The sequence below is a fragment of the Lynx rufus genome, unplaced genomic scaffold, assembly GCF_022079265.1.
Source record: "Lynx rufus isolate CCGP_SWC_20201006 ecotype Redwood Valley unplaced genomic scaffold, mLynRuf1.p SCAF_1, whole genome shotgun sequence".
In the NCBI taxonomy this organism is placed as follows: domain Eukaryota; kingdom Metazoa; phylum Chordata; class Mammalia; order Carnivora; family Felidae; genus Lynx; species Lynx rufus.
The window spans coordinates 199,378,136-199,387,317 of record NW_025814823.1 but is presented as its reverse complement, the minus strand read 5'-3'; the positions used below and the strand labels follow the sequence as shown (position 1 = coordinate 199,387,317).

The window sequence follows — 9,182 nt, the reverse complement described above, 5'->3', positions numbered from 1 at the left end:
AATTGTATGTATTCATTCTATGGAAATCATCAAGAAATGTGCATAAATATTCTTCTACGAAGACATTTATTCTCTGCTAGTTTATTTTTATTATTTGAGAGACAGAGAGGCAGAGAGAGAAACCCAAGTGGGCTCCATGCTGTCAGCACGGAGCCGGACACGGAGCTTGATCTCATGAACTGTGAGATCATGCAAGACCTGAGCGGATATCAAGAGTTGGATGCTTAACCAACTGAGCCACCCAGGCACTCCCACGGAGACATTTAAAACAGAAATCCAAATAAACAACAGGGAATGAGTTAGATAAGTGCTGGGAAGCCATTAAAAATGTTTTAGGAAGATATCCAATGACATGGAAAAATGCTCCTAATATATTAGTAATAACAAAAGCATGTCCTAAACCAGTATGCATAGTATGACCCCAGTTTTGTAACATTACATATGAAAAGAGATGAAAAGGACAGACATCACAATTAATGTGATTCTTTTGGGGATTAGTTATTTTCTATTTTCTCCTTTAAATAATCTTTGCATTTTCCACGATGAACGTGTATCACTTTTACAATCGTTCGTGACAAAGCTCATCTTTATGCACTCCCAGCCTTACGAAAAAAATGTGTTAGGCTTGAAACCCACGTCTCCTACTTGAAGTTGTTAGCCAGTCAGCAATATTCATGAAATATCCTGTATTAAGTGCTGTAAAGATTTAAAAAGGCAACAGAAGACACAGCACTGCCTTTGTGTGATTTTTAAGCTAACGATGACACAGAAAGTACTAGAAAGAATGAGCGACTTCTTTAGAAATAAACATAAAATTAAATAACAAGTATGTAGTCTTGAGTGATTTATCAGGTTATATTTTTAATTGGTTTTTAACTTTCTCTGTACATGTAGCTCAATGCCTTGCACATAATCTACATTTAATGTTTGTTGAGTGAATATATAAATGAATGACCAGTTGAATGACAAAAGACAGAGACTATGAAGGTCTCTGTAAACACAGAGATTACCTGGTCTAGAAGGGCTCCATGACCAGGTGAGGACAGGCTTCCCAGTTGCTGTTGTAGCCATTCTGTAACTTCACTGGTTATAAAATCTCACCACTTGTACCTTTCGACCTGCCTGAGCTCTTGCAGAGTTTCCTACCTGAGAAATGCAGAAGGAGAGTTGCTTTCAACATTACTGGAATCACAGTTGTCACTCTTAGTTGCAGGTTTCCTGTGTGCCAAGCGTCAGAAGCACCTTACATGCATGATTTTTTTCTAACCTTCTCGAAAACCCTTTGAAGTGGGTATATTGTCTCCACTGCGGACGAGAAACCGAAACACAACTAAATGATCTGTCCAGTGTCATGTGACTAGCAAAGAGTGCAGCCAAACTCTAAACCAGTTCTGGTTGCTCCCAAACTGTGGAATCACCCACTGTGCTACAAACTTCCCGCTTGGAATTAGGACAGAAATTTTCAGGGGTGAGGAATATGCCAGACTGATACTCACTCTTCTCTTACTTCTTCTTGGTATGGCCTTTCATTTTAGCTATTCTGGTGAGTATGTAGTGCTACCTGGTGGTAGCGCCTTTTTTTTTTTTAATTTTTTATCTATTTATTTTGAGAGAGAGTGCTAGCAGGAGGGGCAGAGAGAGAGAGAGAGAGAGAGAGAGAGAGAGAGACTCCCAAGCAGGCTCCACCCTCAGCTTGGAGCCAGACTCGGGATTCCATCTCATCACTGCGAGATCACGTCCTGAGCTCAAATCAAGAGTCAGATGTTTAACCGACTGAGCCACCCAGGCGCCCCTGGCATCTATTTATATCAACCTATTAATAAAGTTATTGGCTGGTTGGATATCTTCCTTTGTGAAGTGCCTTCCATTAAGTTGATTGCTTTTTTCTTTTTACCGATTTGAGCAGCTCTGAATCTACTCTGGCAACAGACTTGGTTTTATATTACAGGTGTCTCCTATTCTGTGCCTTCCCCCCACCCTTCACTTTCTCTTTTCCTTCTTTCTCTCTTTCAGAAACTTTTTCTTGGAGAAAATGCAGTTATACATTCAGAGGCAGACAACAAGTTATTGTGAACATCATCATCACTGGCTTCGACAGTTGTCACACACAGCCAGTCTTGTTTCATCTATACAAGTTCTTCTGTTCTCTACCTAATTATTTTGAAATAAGTCTCAAGCAGCCTAATATTTCACCCATAAACACCTTTGTGTCACCAATGGATAAGGGCTCCTTTCATACAAAATATACAACCACAATTCCATTATCACACCAAGGATTAGAGTATCCTAGTAATCAAGGATTACTTAATTCATAAAATATTCAGTAAGTGCTTAAATGCCTCCACTTATCCCAAATTTCACTCTTTTCATTTTGGTAGTTTGAATCAGACTCCAGATAAGGTCCACACTCTGCAATGGTTTGACAGAGCTCTTAAGACTTTTTTTTTTTTTTTAAAGTAGGCTCCATACCCATAGTGGGGCTTGAATTCACAACCCTGATATGAAGAGTCACCTGCTGTACCGACTGAACCAGGCAGATGCTCTGCAGGGCTCCTAAGAGGTTGTTAATCTATAGGCTTCCTTGTCCTATTTCTTCTTTCCTTCCTCCCATTTAAGAAACCAACTCATTTATCCAGTCAAGATTCCAATAATCTGGATTAAATTTTTTTTTTTTTACATTTTATATTTGAGAGTGAGTGAGCAAATAGGGGAGGGGTAGAGACAGAGACAGAATCCGAAGCAGGCTCCAAGCTCCGAGCTGTCAGCACAGAGCCCAGTGTGGGCCTGAACCCCACGAGCAGTGAGATCATGACCTGAGCTGAAGTCAGACACTTAAGCGACTGAGCCACCCAGGTGACCCACAACAATCTGGATTTTAATTACTGCAACTCTGCATGTTGTTTAACATACATCTCTGTTCCTGAGTTTTCTGCAAATTAGTACTTAGATCTAGAGGCTTGATCAGACTCAGGTTCAATTTTTTTTTTTTTTTTTTTTTGGCAAGAGCACCTCGTAGGTGATTGTATACTTTAGTCAGGAAGCATATAACGCCTGGTTGTTTCCTTCTTTGGGATGTTAGTAGATGCTGATGATCATTGTCCAGATCCACGATTTCATTAGGGGACGAACTGCAAAGTATAAATTAAACCACGCAGTTAATCTCTGGTATTGTGTGACTTGATTGGATCCTGCTTGTTCACCTAAAAATTTGGGGTGATTTGAAATTAACAAACAGAATGGAAGGAATAGGGTTTGTTTCAGTTTATTTTGTGATCCTACCTGGAACCCAGGCCACTAAGCTGTAGGGGGATGTGTTGCAGTTCTCTGAAGGCAAATCTATGGTGGGGCTCAGGGCTGGTGAGGAGGGAACAGTAGAGGCTTTAAGTGTTCAGGAAATGAGAATGGTGTTGGTATGAATTTTGCAGGACTGTTCTAAAATCTAAAATGTATTAACTCTTGCTAAAAGATCTACTATGCCCAAGTCCTGTCCTGGAATAAATAACGGGTTTAAAGGGGACTCTCCGGGTTCCCAATCTTCAGTGAGGGGAAAATAAAGCAGCCTCCTGAAATCCAGTTGAAACTCACAGCTGACTAGTTAAAAAAGCCAGGGGGTTATATAGCTCACAGGTTACTGCCTCTGTCTGGGCATGTGAATTGTGGCATGCTTTTTTACGCAGCAGCTTTCACTATTTGGTGGGGGAAAAAAACCACAAGAGACTCCCACAGCATTAGAAGTTTGCCCTTAGAGATTTAAAATTCAACATTTCAAATACAGATCATTTGTCAGATCAACAGACAGAATGATGAGACCAGGCTATTTCCAGAGAAGAAGGAAAAGCCCTTTGGATGTAGAGGAGATGAAAAGAACAGTACGGTGACAGAGTTTGGTTTTGCACTTTGGAAGCACTTTTGTGTGCTAGACACATGCTTTGTTGTTGCCGCAGTAAAAGCGAAAAACAAACAAACAAACAAACAACCCACAACCCCCCCCACCCCGAATAAAAGGGGCTATTTCTACAGAATTCTACTGAGACAGATGCTAAAAAGAGGCAAAGACTTTTCTGTTGTGTTTTAGATTTCTAGTTTTATTAATGGTCTCAAAAGAGACTAAACACATTCAAAGACCATTTTAAATTAGGAGGGCTGAAAACCAAGAATTAGGACCAAGAAAAGACATTTAAAAATCTAGAGATTCACATTGCAATGTTAACATTACCAAAGCCCCCCCAAATACAAAAATTCTCTAGGGTCATAGAAATAACCCAACTTAACCAATGTTCTAGGAATTAAAGCCCTACAAAGGCAGGGACCAAGTCTGTCCTATTTACTGCTGTATCCCAAGAATCTAATATGATGCCTGGTACAGAGTAGGTGTTCAACAAAAACATACCAGGGGGTTTCATCGAACCCCTTAAATTTATTGAAACCAAAAGTTCCAACTGCGACATAAAACCTGTAAAAGGGACAATGGTTGACTCTTGACAAGCTGTCGTCTGAAAGAATCCTGTTGAAGCTGCTTAATAAAAGCCTTGGGTTGATCCACCCCGTGTCTAGAAAGTTGTAAAACAAGTGGAGAAGGCCAGAGCCGAGACTGACTTGCTCCAGATTATAGAGAATGACAGCCAGACTCACTGTTTGCATTCCTGTCTCTGTCTTTCGCTGAGCAGTTTCCGTTCCAACCAAATCTTCTCATTTTTAATTTACTCTGATATTTATATGTCTAATGATTTAACATCGTATCATACCAGTCTGGCCTGCAGGGTGCCCTTGACATGCATTTTTCTAATTGACCTTTACATCTATTATGCACAAACCAGCCAGAAATCATTCTTGTCTACATGAGCCTCTTAGGTGAGACTCGTAGTAGTTTCACTTCTGTCTCCAGAAACAGCCTTCTTCACAGACTCCATTTACACACAGCTCCCCTGCCCCCTCCCCACCGCTGTGTCTTCTGCAAGCTTGTCCAGACATGGAGTGCATCATCAGGCCAGGCCTTCCAGCCATTCCATTGCCTGCAGAGCAATCATTTATAGGCATTTGGTGTTTTGTCTGACATCTGTTTGATGCTGGAGCTCCAGCCTTTGTCTCAATGAATCACTTGTCAGAGGAGGTTGTGGCATTTTAGGCCGAATTTCACACCTACAAGGAAGGGTTGCCTGGGATGTAAGGAATCTGAGGCTTGTTTGAAACGACCAACTTGCCCACCTCCCACGAGGAATAGCCCACGAGGAAATAGGGAAATAAGGGACACTGGGGACCGCGATGCTTATTAAAAGGCTTATTTTCACTGCCAGTGTGCGCGCTGTTCTCATGCACTCGAGCCAGGCTTTCCTCTCTGGGGACAACACTGCCAAAGGACCTCCATGGTTGGAGGGTTGCCCCTAGAACGAACTGGGCTGAAACATGTGTGTGGAATATTTTGAGGGCATCAGAATTAGAGGGAGAGATTGTCGAATAAGAAAAGGGGAAAAAAGAATGAATCATTCTTTGTAGTTTGCCGGAAGATCCTTTAAGTGCTATTTGATGGCCGTTCCCAGGTTGGTCCCTAGAAACGTCTGCTAGAGCAGTGAGGTGTCCGGAGTCGCAATGGGTCACAAGCCAGGCTGAACCTAGCAAGGCACAAAACTGAGGAGTCCCTTTCCTTATTCTCCGAACAGGGCACCAGTGACCTCACAACACTATTTACGGTAAGCGAGGCTGCTTTAAACCACAAAGGTTGAAGTATTTCCTTATAAAAAGTATTATTCATAGTGTCCCCTGGCAACTCCCATCTGATCTGAGGACCTGAGGGGAACATGAAAGGGTGGGGGCAAGAAGCCCAAGAACAGCATAGGTGGCTTTTCCAAACCAGCATCTGGCGAGCAGAGCATGCCAAGAAAGCAGAGATGGAAGGCAACATGGGGATATACCGAAAATCGGAAAGAAAAATCACGGACTTTTTACTTCACCTTGTTGTAATTAAAGAAGGATGCTAGCCAAGGCATATGCTGGAGAGATTCTTCTTAGTGACTTTTAACTTCTTTGGTTTCACAGAAAGTCACTTTATGAAGAGTTTGTCACAAACAGATGACCCCCCAGGATGAGAAGTCAGAATTTCCAGCTTGGATGAAACCATAGGTTTCTCATTTAGGTTTTAATTTAAAGAGAATGGGAAAGGGGAGGAGAAACGGGTATCTCATCTGAGGCTTCTGGGAATTACACGGGCTCCTTTTCATGTTCCTAAATCAGAGCAAGGGGGTGGGGTGGCGTAGGGTGCCGGCTCATCAGTCACTCGGTGCATCTGAGTTGGAAAACATTTAGCCCCGAGATGCAAATCATTTAATCATGCTGACTCAGAGGGGGCCAAAAGTTGTGAACCCTTGGGAGCCAGGAATTCCCAACATGATGTGATAATGCATTTCACAGCACGGACTTCAGATCTCCAGAACCTAGGGTAGGGGAAAAGAGAGGCAGGGAATCTATATTCTCCTGAAGTTTCTGCATAACAAAGACAGATCCTCCCTCCCAAACTCAATGAAAATGAGGGCTCCCAAAGGGCAACTCCCACTTCCCCGTCCCCCTCCACATACTTTTTCCTTTCTGTTTGCACCAGTAGGTCAGAAGGTTAATGAAAATGCACTCTAAAATTATAAAGAGGATGAAGCCAGGCATGAATCTATGAGATTTCCACTCGAGTCTGAATATCCCATCTGGACATTAAGAAAACCCATTTGCTTCAAAATTTTACAGCTCTGTCCACATTTGCTTGGATAGGTCTGAGATGCTTCGGAACTTGATAACCACTAATCGCCTACCTTGCAAACGGAACTAGGAATGCCAGGTTGAATCCCAGCTGAGAAGTGAAGTGTTGTGGGTAGTCAAAGGATGTGTTGGGATAATGCACTGGGGACCAAACGAGAGCCGGGGTTTGAATTTTTCCTCTTCTATCATGTACTTTTTTTTTTTCTTTTTCTTTCTCTCTCTTCTTCCATCCACCTTTTTTATTTTTCTTTCTCACTCTCTTTCTCTTTTACAGAGCACTGCCATTCTTAAGGATGGACCTGTAAATACACAGCATTTCCTCAAGTTGCTTAAAAATATTTATTTCCTCAGGGCAGCAATCACCACTGAAGGAAATAGTTCATCGTCCCAGTCCCTCTCAGAACTTTGCTTTTACAGCAAATATTATAAACTGATGCTTTGACTGAAAGATGACACTTTGCATTAACATCTCCACTCTGCTCACTCATTCTGAAGGAACAGCTCCCATGAAAGTAAATCGCTGAAGACAAACCAACTGGAAAAGACACTTGCTTTTTTTTTTTTTTTCCGTCTTTTAAAGTTTTCACAATGGCTTCAAAGGAAATGTGAATTAATCATTTGTTTTGACCCAAGAGCAGCAGAACTTATTTTGAAGACTTAAACAGGCAACACAAATGTAAACAGAAATCTGCGACTCCCAAATGCTAAAAGCTTGAAAGGAGTCAGTCTGAAAACATCAATTCTACTCAGCGTTTATTTTCATTTGAAGAATAGTGGAAATCATATATAAATCACGGACAATACAAGGTCTTCTTGTCTGGCAATTGTCCACATGAATCTGTTAACCTCTAAGGATAGATACAGATCTTTTAAAATAGAAAGACAGGGCGATGTGGCAGTTAATTAGCAACCGAGACTATAAACTACAGTAGATACAAAGTTTTGTCGTATAAATTAATTGCCATTACAAAAAGGCAACTGCTTTAGCTAAGAAGGTACAAAAACGGGTGACTTCCATAAATATAACAAGAAGCTAAGTGAGGAAATACATAACAGACTGTTTTTCCTATATAATATTGGAATATGCAAACTAACACACCTGTGGCACTTTACAGGAAAGTAGGAATAGATGTACACGCACACCCGCCACCCGCCACCCACCCACACTCGCCCGTCCAAACCCCCTCCCCCCCCAAGTGGATTTCCAAAAACACGGCCAATTCTAGGGTTACAAGGACAGGATGCCGCACGGAAGCAGCAACACAGCGAGCGCCGAACTGCCAGACAAAGAAGGAGCCTTATTGACAGTTGTAAAGCATTAGGCGTCAGACAGAAACTTGTCAAAAACAGCTGTTGTTGGGTACTGATTGATAATGTTTTCATTCTGACGGCTGAGACACTGCAGACAGTCGTGGGTCTGAGAAGAAGCCCATCACTGGCGCACACATGAACACACACACACACAGACAACGGGAAGTCATTTAACAGATGGCTTAGGAGCACTCAGCCACAGTATCTTAAAAAGACAACATTCTACATTTAATGAACTTGCAGAGAAAGCAATGCCTAATCATCATTTATTTGTCACAGAACGTGAGCACGACAGAACAGAACGAACGCAGGAATTGTGTCACTGGTCATCGGAATAAAAGTTTTGTGCTGCTCACGCATTACACAGTGTAAAAATATTCAAGGATGCTGGAGACAAGACTGAATATGAATCTTTTTGGATCTGTTTCATGGGAAGAAAAAAAAAAAGCTTAAAGAAGTGTTCGATGTTTCAAAGGGAATGATTTCATTAAAGTCCACCTACGAGATTAAACCACAAAAGCTATAGTTGAGCGATGTCTATCTTCTGGAGAATTACAAGGTATGACGTCACCCTGTAATACAGTGTGGGTCTGTGGTATTTGAGAACCGGTCTATGCTACCTAAAAATTACAAACGTGTTTTTATTGCTCAGGTGAAAGGAGCACATTTGTATCATTTGGCCATTTTGCATTTTAAGTGGTCAAAAATCTACAAAATGTGCCAAAGAGTATTACATCCATAAACTTCAATGTCCATAGATTATTCTTGATTTAGAAAAGGTCAAAGGTGCAAACCTCAGTAAAACTGCACCTTTATCGCTACAATCTTATCATTTAAATTAAATGAAAAAAATAAAATGAGTTCCAAAGACTGAATCTAGGCCCTAAAATGATTTGCTGCAGCCCCAGCACATTTTTAAGGGCACACTGAAACCCCTGAAAATAGAGGTTTATAATAGGAATACTGATAGACCTTTCATTACTAGTTGGAGACAATAAGCGACTCCGTTAAACTCCATTAGCACTTAATGGATGAATATAGGGATTCTGTCTCTGTTATCTTTGTCAAATCCGCGCCAGCTTAAACCCTAGCCACCGTATACTTCACTCGGCTGTTTTTAAAAATTGCAT

At 41.4% G+C, this 9,182-nt stretch overlaps 1 protein-coding gene across 2 annotated transcripts in view; it reads right to left on the bottom strand.

Annotated features, from left to right (window-relative positions):
• Positions 1–258: 258 nt before the first annotated feature.
• Positions 259–9,182, bottom strand: part of ARL15 (ADP ribosylation factor like GTPase 15) — a 408,521-nt gene continuing 399,597 nt past the window's right edge. Inside the window, exon 6 of one of the 2 annotated variants that reach the window (XM_047092640.1) lies at positions 259–1,146. The gene's annotated coding sequence lies outside the window, so the exon portion shown is untranslated. Of the gene's footprint in view, positions 1,147–2,863; positions 7,041–9,182 lie in introns of those variants that run through there. The other variant, XM_047092633.1, reaches the window with a different exon arrangement.